This window comes from Podarcis melisellensis (genome assembly GCF_964234715.1).
Source record: "Podarcis melisellensis genome assembly, chromosome: 12".
Classification (NCBI taxonomy): domain Eukaryota; kingdom Metazoa; phylum Chordata; class Lepidosauria; order Squamata; family Lacertidae; genus Podarcis; species Podarcis melisellensis.
Window position 1 is genome coordinate 56343872 of NC_138544.1, and position 12210 is coordinate 56356081.

General features: G+C 47.1%; 1 long non-coding RNA gene across 1 annotated transcript in view; it reads right to left on the bottom strand.

Moving 5' to 3' along the window:
• Positions 1 to 1045: 1045 nt before the first annotated feature.
• LOC309353372 overlaps positions 1046 to 12210 on the bottom strand; it is a 28142-nt gene continuing 16977 nt past the window's right edge. The window contains exon 3 of the long non-coding RNA XR_014161747.1: positions 1046 to 1060. This is a non-coding gene — a long non-coding RNA (uncharacterized lncRNA). The remainder of the gene's footprint in view (positions 1061 to 12210) is intronic.

Here is a 12210-nt window from a genome sequence, read left to right on the forward strand (position 1 = left end):
GACCAGGCTACCTGCTGCAAAGGCCTACGCTCTACCTCTGCTGTCTGAGGCCTTTCATAGAATCATAGAATTGTAGAGTTGAAAGAAGAGTCACTAGTGGGGTGCCACAGGGTTCTGTCTTGAGCCCGGTCTTATTCAACATCTTTATCAACGACTTGGATGATGGACTCAAGGGCATCCTGATCAAATTTGCAGATGACACCAAACTGGGACGGGTGGCTAACACCCCAGAGGACAGGATCACACTTCAAAACGACCTTGACAGATTAGAGAACTGGGCCAAAACAAACAAGATGAATTTTAACAGGGAGAAATGTAAAGTATTGCACTTGGGCAAAAAAAAAAAAGATGCACAAATACAAGATGGGTGACACCTGGTTTGAGAGCAGTACATGTGAAAAGGATCTAGGAGTCTTGGTTGACCACAAACTTGACATGAGCCAACAGTGTGACGCGGCAGCTAAAAAAGCCAATGCAATTCTGGGCTGCATCAATAGGAGTATAGCATCTAGATCAAGGGAAGTAATAGTGCCACTGTATTCTGCTCTGGTCAGACCTCACCAGTTCTGGGCACCACAGTTCAAGAAGGACACTGACAAACTGGAACGTGTCCAGAGGAGGGCAACCAAAATGGTCAAAGGCCTGGAAACGATGCCTTATGAGGAACGGCTAAGGGAGTTGGGCATGTTTAGCCTGGAGAAGAGGAGGTTAAGGGGTGATACGATAGCCATGTTCAAATATATAAAAGGATGTCACATAGAGGAGGGAGAAAGGTTGTTTTCTGCTGCTCCAGAGAAGCGGACATGGAGCAATGGATCCAAACTACAAGAAAGAAGATTCCACCTAAACATTAGGAAGAACTTCTTGACAGTAAGAGCTGTTTGACAGTGGAATTTGCTGCCAAGGAGTGTAGTGGAGTCTCCTTCTTTGGAGGTCTTTAAGCAGAGGCTTGACAACCATATGTCAGGAGTGCTCTGATGGTGTTTCCTGCTTGGCAGGGGGTTGGACTCGATGGCCCTTGTGGTCTCTTCCAACTCTATGATTATATATATACCTATGACTACACCTTTTAAACTATATTTTCCCATCTCTCTCTCCTCCCCCTACTTCCCACCACTATCCGCCAGATCGCTTAAATATTCCTTCCAGATTTCTTCTGGAAGGAAGCGAGGTGAGGATATTTATAGCAAGAGTAATTTTTTAAAAAAATGTTATTTAGAGGAATTGAATTTAATTCTAAATTTTATTCCGGAAACGTGGGAGATTACAAGGGGTTAGGATGTACCATGCTATATTAGAAGCATTGCTATATTAGAACCATTATATTGCTATATTAGTACCATTGCTATATTAGAAGCAAAAAAATTGTTTTGATGAATTGGAAGAGCTGCAAAAAGATTCCACTGAACACATGGATTGATGATACGGGCAGATTAGCTACATATGAATGAATTGCATGTCGACGCAAAGTAAGAATGGATAAATATGAAAAAATAACAAATCTATATTTCAGCTAAACTTTGGAACTCACTGCCACTTGAAATCTGGAAGGCGCTTTCATTATGCACTTCTTGGTGCCTGCTGAAAACATCCTTTAGACAAGCTTCTCTGGATGTTTAGAAAGTTGATGGACGTTTTAATCTATTGTTATTTTTATTGTTCTTCATTTTCCCTTTGGATAATTTTATTGCTTTGTATCTTGCAAACTACAGTATTTTTCAGTCTATAGGACGCACGTTTTCCCCTCCAAAAATGAAGGGGAAATGTATGTGCGTCCTATGGAGCAAATGCAGGCTCCTTGGCTTCAGCGATAGCAACGCGAAGCCTCCAAAGCGCAAAGGGAGCGCTCCCTCCACACTCCGGAGGGTGCACACCGACCTGTCTCGCTCTCCAGGCTTCAGGGATAGCCGCCTGAAGCCTTCGGAGCACAGCGGGAACTCGCACTGCGCTCCGAAGGCTTCAGGTTCCTTTAGCTGAAGCCGGGACAGCAAGACTCTCCTGGCTTCAGCCAAAGGAACCCGAAGCCTTTGGAGCGCAGCACGAGGTCCTTCTGTTCCTCCTCCAGCTGCGCAGCGAGGCGCTCGCTGTCTTGGCTTGTGCCATGGCCGCGTGCAACCCCTCCGGCAGGGAGAGGTTGCATGCAGCCTGTATGCTGCTCTTTGGGGCTGGGGGGGGGGGGAAATAAGATATTTTTTTCTTGACTTCCCCCTCTAAAAACTAGGTGTGCCCTATGGAGCGAAAAATACGATACTTTGACGGTCGTGGGTTGTTGTTCTTTCAACCCTCAAGCAGTGTATAAACGTTATGAAATAAGTAAATATTATCTGCACTGAGTGAACGCTGCTCTTCAACATTTAAGAAAAGGGACATCCCCCCTAATCCGACCTGAAGAGATCAGAGATCGAATCTGGAACCTTCTGCACAATGCAGATCCTCGACCACTGAGCCAAAGTCCTGCCACAACATAGGGATCTGCCTCATGCATCTAGTTCAATATAGGTGGCACTGGCTGGCAGCATCTCCCCAGGGTTTCAGGCAAGGAGCCTCTCCCAGCCCTGTCTGAACATGTTGTAAATTGAACCTGAGACCTTCTGCACTCCAAGCAGATGTCCTCCCTTCCACTGGTTGTTCTCCATAACATTTACCTAATTCAGAAGTTTGCAGAATTCAGTCCAAACCAGTAGTTTCTCCCAGAAAAACAGACAAAGTTTCCCGTTTGAAATCAACTGTTTGCATGTGAGGTTATACTGGGGGCTACTGTCTTCGAGAAATATGGTTTACTGTACACAATAGTCTTCAAGGGAAGCTGTGCAGAAAATTATACCCTAAGAGAGTGTGCTCTTGCCCCTCTCATAGCTTCTACAAGCTTGGCCAGTGCGAAAATGGTTCTGATTAATTCCTCCCAACAGAATTAATGGCTCCCAACAGAATTAATGATAATAATAATTAAAAAAGAGATAAAACATCAGACATTGAAAACTTCCCTGAACAGGGTTGCCTTCAGGTGTCTTCTAAAAGTCAGGTAGTTGTTTATTTCCTTGACATCTGGTTGGGGGGCATTCCACAGGGCGGGCACCAACACCGAGAAGGCCCTCTGCCTGGTTCCCTGTAACTTGGCACCTCACAGGGAGGGAACCACCAGAAGGCCCTCGGAGCTGGACCTCAGTGTCCAGACAGAAAGATGGGGGTGGAGACGCTCCTTTAGGTATACTGGGCCGAGGCCGTTTAGGGCTTTAAAGGTTATATTTATAGTATCAAAATATGGGGGGAGGGTTTTGTATGTTACTATATGGCGCTGTGGCTTAAACCACTGAGCCTAGGACTTGCCGATCAGAAGGTCGGCGGTTTGAATCCCCGCAACAGGTTGAGCTCCCGTTGCTCGGTCCCTGCTCCTGCCAACCTAGCAGTTCGAAAACACGTCAAAGTGCAAGTAGATAAATAGGTACCGCTGCGGCGGGAAGGTAAACGGCGTTTCCGTGCACTGCTCTGGTTCGCCAGAAGCGGCTTCATCATGCTGGTCACATGACCCGGAAGCTGTGCACCGGCTCCCTCGGCCAGTAAAGCGAGATGAGCGCCACAACCCCAGAGTCGGCCACGACTGGACCTAATGGTCAGGGGTCCCTTTACCTTTACCTATATTTGCTATTGTTTTGCTACGTTATTGTGAAATTATTTTGCAGTGTTTCTTTCAAATGCATACTCTACCAGCTTTGCCAGTAAGCTGCTTTGAGCATCATTTTTGGGGGGTGGAAACTTGGCATGAAAATAAAACGAATGAGTGAAAATGAATGAAATGATGAATGCACTTTGCAGTGTGTGTGTGCGTTTTCTGACATTCCCATTGGCTCTTCTACTTCCAGGATAGAACTCCTTCCAGGGTGGTCTGCATGGGGTTGCCAAGTCTTCATCCGTCCAGCGACTGACCAGACCAAGACCAGCTTAGCTCTGGCAAAATGGTGACCTCAAATTCCCTGGGCATATCTACATGGTGCCTAGGGAACAACTTGCGCCTTAATATCAGCGAGACAAAGGTGATGGTGTTGGACTTTCAGAGGAAGAGAGGAGAACTAGCCCTGCTGTACATCGGGGAGGGCTGTGTGGGGAGAGTCTCTTTAAATTCCTGGGAGTTTATCTCAGTGAAGACCTTACTTGGAAAATCAATATAAGCCAGGTGGTTAAGAAAGCCCAACAGAGACTCCATCTCCTCAGAGTATTGCGGAAGAACGATGTCAATCAACATTTGATGATCTCATTCTACTGGTCCACAATGGAAAGTGTCCTTTCCTACTGCATCGCGGTGTGGGACGCTGGTTTGACATCAACTGATAGGAAGTGCCTACAGAGGGGGGTGAATACAGCACAAGATATTATGGACTGTCCCGTGAATCCGCTGGATGAAACAGTGGAAGAACATTGCCTCAGGAGAGTGAGGAAAATTCTCAGGGATGATTCACACCCTGGCTGGCACTTTCTTGATCACCTGCCCTCGGGCAGAAGATATAGAAGCAGGATTAGTCGCACCAACAGGGTAAAGAACAGCTTCTATCCATGGGCTGTTAGGCTGCTGAATGAAAAGATAACAACAGGGCAACTGACTTTCGGGTTTGGTGGGTGTGCGTCAGTAAACGAGGGGAATTAAGACTAAGAGAGCTGAGTGGGGGGTGCTCATCTAATCTCACTGCATACAAGTTGTACAAGTGACAATAAAGTACTGTATTTCTATTTCAATTTCAATTTTCTCAGCCGGTAAGAGACCAGGGAGGCAGTTAATTCACACCTTTTATACATATCTTGGTAACAGCAATGATCACACTGTTAAGGCCTCCGATCGGCTGGTTCCTCCTCCTGCTCTTCAGTTCAGTTCCTCCTCTTCCTCTTGTAACAAAGAAGGATTCACAAACAAAAATTAATTTAAGGGGTATATCTAGATCTGAAGTGGCTACATGAGATTTCAGAACTAGGGATTCCCTCTCTTGTGAGTCAGTGTGTTTGGCTGTTAACCAGAAGGTTGGTGGTTTGAGCCCACCCAGGTATGAGTCCTGCAATGCAGGTGGTTGGTCTAGATGCCCTTGGGGTCCCCTTCCAACTCTCCCATTCTATGAATCTATTATTTCTCTCTGTGTGTGTGTCCCCCCAGCTCCCATTTTAATTTATTTTACTTTATGGAAGATATTATTTTGTACTTACACTTCAGTGTTCTCCATCTTTTACTGCTGATTTCTTTCCTTTCTTTTTCAATATTATTATTACAAAGTAATAATCATAAATAGATGGGACATGGGTGGCCCTGTGGGTTAAACCACAGAGCCTAGGACTTGCCCATCAGAAGGTCGGCGGTTTGAATCCCTGCGACGGGGTGAGCTCCCGTTGCTCGGTCCCTGCTCCTGCCAACCTAGCAGTTCAAAAGCACCTCAAAATTCAAGTAGATAAATAAGTACCACTCTGGCGGGAAGGTAAATGGCGTTTACGTGTGCTGCTCTGGTTCGCCAGAAGCGGCTTAGTCATGCTGGCCACATGACCCAGAAGATGTACGCCGGCTCCCTCGGCCAATAAAGCGAGATGAGCACCGCAACCCCAGAGTTGGCCACGACTGGACCTAATGGTCAGGGGTCCCTTTACCTTAATAATTATAAATAAATAAATGTGCACCCCACCACCGAGACCAACTATCCAACCTCCCCAAATTTCAACATCTCTTGCGATGGTTTGACCCTTTTCCGTTTTAACAGTACACATTCTACAAACATGCTGCATATCGCCTCAGAATCATTTCTCCTGCATATTCCCCATCTTACCTTAATGGCACATGCTCATCTATCTTTAATAGCTATATCCCACACCTCTTTATGCCATTCTTCCATTTTATATTCCGCCTGCCCCTTCCACTTCCCGGTTATAATAATACAGTCATACCTCGGGTTGAATATGCTTCATGTTGAGCGCGTTCGAGTTGCGCTCCGCGGCAACCCGGAAGTAATGGAGCGTGTTACTTCCGGGTTTCGCCGCTCGCGCATGCGCAGACGCTCAAAATGACATCACGCACATGCGCAGAAGTGGTGAAGAGCGACGCACACGTGCGCAGACGTGCCGTTGCTTGTTACGTTTGCTTCTGGTTGCGAACGGGGCTCCGGAACTGATCCCGTTCGCATCCCGAGGTACCACTGTACTGCCGCTTTCTGCCTTCATCCTTGCGAGCTGTTTTTAAGCCGCCCCGCTTAGGAGGGTGTTTTTAAATTTCTTTTCGGACAAAACGAGGCCACTGACTTTTGCAAATGCTTTATTGAGACATAAGAGCTGGAAGAGATGTGCAGAAACTCTCGAAGGGCCGACTCTTCGCTCGTTGGGACTTTGCATTGGGATGGAATAGCCTCGGTTGTATCTCCTGGACCAGTCCGTGATTCTTTGGAGACTGGAGAAGGACAGAGAGAAGAGGTTGGCTGAGGCTACATTGCTAACAGCGAGACTTCTTGCAGCGACGTTTCCGTCGGTGACGATGAGGGAAACTTGCTATGACACTCCCGCATCCAGGCCTCCACCTCAGAACCCATCTGCCATTGACGCATCTGCACCCGTAACAGCTCCACTTTGCCTGCAACAGAAAAAGCGGCGAGGATTTTAATAGCAAAACATTGGAAAGGTGATGTAATCCCCACAAAAACTGATTGGCAGGCAAAGATGATAGAATATTCAGAACTTGCAAGGATGACTGGGTGAAAAAGAGGAGATTCTAACCAGAAATTTAGTCAAGATTGGAGAATGTTCAAAGAATATCTTAAAAAGCACTGTAATGACACAAATCTCCTGACAGATTTGGATTGAATCTTGAAGTTCGAGGAAATTATGAAGTAAAAAATTTTCATGGTAATTAACTGAAAAGAATAATAAATATGAAGTGCGTATAGACTAGTAAGGTATAAAAAGCACAATGAGGTGAATCGGAAGTTAAAGGGTATGTAATGTCAAATGAGGTGTTGTTAGTCAGGGTCTATGGTCTGTTTATGTTGTCTTTCTTTCTTTTTTACGTTCTATGTAAATTGTTTTGTAATAAAGAATCTTTTTAAAATAAAATAAAAAGTTAAACTAACGAATTGTATAAATTTGGAAATATAAATAAAAAATGAAAATAAAAGAAGGAAAGAAGAATGTAGTAGAGTGAAGTGAGAGGCAGATGGGGCTCATCCACCTGGGCAGGTAGCCCATCTCTGAGAAGGAAAAGTCTGATCCTAAACCAGACTGTCTTGTTAGGCTACTGCTGTGCGCTGAACATGGGTCTAGTCCTGCACTGAGTTCGGAAGCTGCCTCTAGTATAGAAAACAGCAGCTAGGTGGGGCTCATTGAGACTCTGGCAGGACAGAGACCCCTTGGACTAATAATAACAATAATAATAATTTATTATTTATTATTTATACCCCGCCCATCTGGCTGGGTCTCCCCAGCCACCCTGGGCGGCTTCAAACAAAATATTAAAATACAGTGGTCTGTTAAACATTAAAAGCTTCCCTAAACAGGGCTGCCTTCAGATGTCTTCTAAAAGTCTGGTAGTTGTTTTTCTCTTTGACATCTGATGGGAGAGCGTTCCACAGGGCGGGCGCCACTACCGAGAAGGCCCTCTGCCTGGTTCCCTGTAACTTGGCTTCTCGCAATGAGGGAACCGCCAAAAGACCCTCGGAGCTGGACCTCAGTGCCCGGGCAGAACGATGGGAGTGGAGATGCTCCTTCAGGTATACTGGGCCGATGCCGTTTAGGTCTTTCAAGGTCAGCACCAACACTTTGAATTGTGCTCGGAAACGTACTGGGAGCCAATGTAGATCTTTCAAGACCGGTGTTATGTGGTCTCGGTGGCCACTCCCAGTCACCAGTCTAGCTGCCGCATTCTGGATTACCGTATTTTTTGCTCTGTAAGTCTCACCTTTTCCCTCCTAAAAAGTTAGGGGAAATGTATGTGCATCTTATGGAGCCAATGCAGGCTGCGCAGCTGTCCCAGAAGCCAGAACAGCAAGAGGGATCGCTGCTTTCGCTGTGCAGCGATCCCTCTTGTTGTTCTGGCTTCTGAAATTCAGAATATTATTTTCTTGTTTTCCTCCTCCAAAAACTAGGTGCGTCTTGTGGTCTGGTGCGTCTTATAGAGCGAAAAATGCAGTAGTTGTAGTTTCTGGGTCAGCTTCAAAGGTAGCCCCACATAGAGTGCATTACAGTAATCCAAGCGAGAGATAACTAGAGCATAAGGCAAAACAGCTGCCCAGGCTGCCATTAAACCACCAAACTGTGCCCTAGTTTCTATTGCAAGGGTATAAAGGACCAAATCATTTGGGTGCCCCCACCAGCTCTCCATCCTCACCTGTATCTCCTGCTTGGCTGCATCCTTGGGGCCTTCATCGCCTTCCACCCAAACTGCCACTCTTGAAATTGAGTCTTCTGGTGGGGCGGCAGCCCCTCTCAGCACCAAGCCCACCACTAGCGCCAGCAGCAGCCAGATGCACCACATTGCCCTCGAGGCGCTCTGAGGCGACGCACGACTCTTTCCGTCCGGATTTGGGGAGGGGAGAAGCTCCTGTTGATGGCGGAGGAGGTGCGGGGAGAGAATGAGCCCCCAGAGGGAGAGATTTGGAAGGGAATGCATTCTGCAAGTGGGAAGGAAGTTTCCAAAGCAACCGCTTTTGCTGGAAAGGGGAACTGAATTGAAGGACTAAGTTGGGTAAGAATCTAGCAGAAGAGACATGGTACTAGTTTGTTACGGAAATGACAAGGGGGGAAACATCTTTAAAGTTCTTACAATGCTACAAAAGGTCCACGAATAATACAGTGGTACCTCGGGTTAAGTATTTAATTCGTTCCAGAGGTCCGTTCTTAACCTGAAACTGTTCTTAACCTGAAGCACCACTTTAGCTAATGGGGCCTCCTGCTGCTGCTGTGCAATTTCTGTTCTCATCCTGAAGCAAAGTTCTTAACCCGAGGTAAAGTGGAGTCTGTAATCTGAAGCGTATGTAACCTGAAGCATATGTAACCCAAGGTACCACTGTAATAGCTTAAAGGTCCCGGGCCCTAAGGAAGCCAGACTATCCTCCACCAGGGCCAGGGCCTTTTCAGGGATGGCTGCAACCTGGTGGAATGCTCTGTCCCACGAGACTAGGGCCCTGCAGGACTTGATCTCCTTCCGCAGGGCCTGTAAGACAGAGCTATTCCGCCTGGCCTTCAATTTGAATTCAGCCTGATCCTCTATTCCCTTTTCCCTTTCCTCTTCTATGAAGAAACCCTTTCTGGGACCCCACATTTAAATTCTTCCCTGGTCTCCTCACTGGCCCTAGTAGGACTAATTGGCCAGTTAGCCCTGGTGACCATTTGATGTCTACTGACTGTGGTTTTTGTTTCTCCCCAAAAATGACCCCTGAATTTTTGAATTTTATTGATATTGATGATGCTGTTTTATGCTGTTTTTACGTCGCATTTTAATCAGTGTTTTATATTTGCTGTTAGCCGCCCTGAGCCCGGTTTTTAAATCGGGAAGGGCGGGGTATAAATAAATAAAAAAAATATTATTATTATTATTAAATATTGTGCCTGAATGTATCCTTTTGACTTGACAGCTCAGGGAACATACCTAGCTTTATAAATTCGTACAAAATCCAAACTTTAACCAAATCTCCTCATTCCAACGCCATTTTAACCCTATCTGCAGAGGAAGTTGAGCAAGTCAGGTGTTCTGAAAGCCCATCTCCAGACAAGTCCTGAGGGCAAGGATATGTCAAGAATTTTATTGTTCTTTTGGTGTTGGGTCCTTAAGAGGTGTTGGGAAAGGTATAGGATAAAGTGACCTAGTGTTGAACTTGTGTAACCCTTCTATAAAAGGTAAAGGGAATCCTGACCATTAGGTCCAGTTGTGGCCGACTCTGGGGTTGCGACGCTCATCTCGCTTTACTGGCCGAGGGAGCCGGCGTACAGCTTCCGGGTCATGTGGCCAGCATGACTAAGCCGCTTCTGGTGAACCAGAGCAGTGCATGGAAACGCCGTTTACCTTCCCACTGGAGCAGTTCCTATTTATCTACTTGGACTTTTGACGGCTTTCGAACTGCTAGGTTGGTAGGAGCAGGGACTGAGGAATGGGAGCTCACCCCGTCGCGGGGATTCGAACCGCCAACCTTCTGATTGGCAAGTCCTAGGCTCTGTGGTTTAACCCACAGTGCCACCCGCGTCCCTTAACCCTTGTATGCCTCTCCCCATTTGTGACATGCTAGTGACCCACCATGCGGGTGGCGCTGTGGTCTAAACCACTGAGCCTCTTGGGCTCGCCAATCAGAAGGTCAGCGGTTCGAATCCCACGACAGGGTGAGCTCCCGTTGCTCGGTCCCTGCTCCTGCCAACCTAGCAGTTCAAAAGTACAAAGTGCAAGTAGATAAATAGGTACCGCTCCGGCAGGAAGGTAAACGGCGTTTCGGTGCGCTGCTCTGGTTTGCCAGAAGCGGCTTAGTCATGCTGGCCACATGACCCGGAAGCTGTACGCCGGCTCCCTCGGCCAGTAAAGTGAGATGAGCGCCGCAACCCCAGAGTCGGCCATGACTGGACCTAATGGTTAGGGGTCCTTTACCTTTTTTTTAGTCATGTAGTGATGATGTATCAATGATGCTGCTCTAATTGTATTCTGGGGCAAAGAGGGAAGTTTTAAAAGAGGGTGTCACCCTCTGCTCTGGGTTCTTACTCTAAGGTTACCAGATGTCCCTGTTTCCCTCGATTTACAAATCAGTCCCGATACAAAATCCAGTTGAAAAGTGTCCCTGGATTCTTTGAAAAAAATCTGATAACCTTATCTTACTCCTGTGGGGACCTGTTGCTGTTTTGCTCCAAATTGCTTGCCTGGACCTTCCCCTCGGGAGCATGCCCGTCCTGGGCAGTGCGGGAATATGCTCTGCCACTGCTTAATGGCACATGTTAAGTAAAGGGACCCCTGACCATTAGGTCCAGTCGTGGCCAACTCTGGGGTTGCGGCGCTCATCTCGCTTTATTGGCCGAGGAAGCCGGCGTACAGCTTCCGGGTCATGTGGCCAGCAGGAGTAAGCCACTTCTGGCGAACCAGAGCAGCACACCAAAACGCCGTTTACCTTCCCGCCAGAGCAGTACCTATTTATCTACTTGCACTTTGACGTGCTTTCAAACTGCTAGGTTGGCAGGAGCAGGGACCGAGCCATGGGAGCTCACCCCGTCGCGGGGATTCGAACCGCCGACCTTCTGATCAGCAAGCCCTAAGCTCTGTGGTTTAGCCCACAGCGCCACCCACGTCCCTATGGCACATATTAATTTATTTTTAATAGCTATATCCCACACCTCTTTATGCCATTCTTCCAATTTATATTCCGCCTGCCCCTTCCACTTCCCAACTATAAGAATATGGCTGCTTTCTGCCTTCATCCTTGCGAGCTATTTTTAAGCTGCCCCGCTTACACGGGTGTTTTTAAATTTATTTTCAGACAAAACAAGGCCACCGACTTTTGCAAATGCTTTATTGAGACGTAAGAGCTGGAAGAACCGCAAGGAACCTCTGCAAGAGCTGACTCTTCGCTCTTTGAGACATTGCATCGGGGTGGGAAAATGCTCAGTTGCATCTCCTGGAACAGTCGGTGCTTCTTTGGAGACTGGAGGGGGGCAGAGAGGAGAGGGGCTGCCGAGGGTATGTTGCTAACAGGGAGTGTTCTTGCAGCGACCTTTCGATGCCTCATGTTCAGGGATGCCTCCTTTCCATGCGCTATGTTCAGGGATACCTCCTGCTATGGTACTGCCGCATCCAGGCCTCCAGGTCAGAAACCATGTGCCATTGACGCATACGCACTCAGAACAGGTGCTCCTTGCCTGCAACAGAAAGAGCCAAGGTTGGCAATGAGGATAATAATAATAATAATAATAATAATAATAATAATAATAATAATAATTTATTATATATACCTCGCCCATCTGGCTGAGTTTCCCCAGCCACTCTGGGCGGCTCCCAATCAAGTGTTAAAAACAATACAGCATTAAATACTAAAAACTTCCCTGAACTGGGCTGCCTTCAGATGTCTTTTAAAGAGAAGATAGGTGCTTCTTTCCTTCACATCTGAAGGGAGGGCGTTCCACAGGGCGGGCGCCACTACCAAGAAGGCCCTCTGTCTGGTTCCCTGTAACCTCACTTCTCGCAATGAGGGAACAGCCAGAAGGCCCTCGGAGCTGGACCTCAGTGTCCGA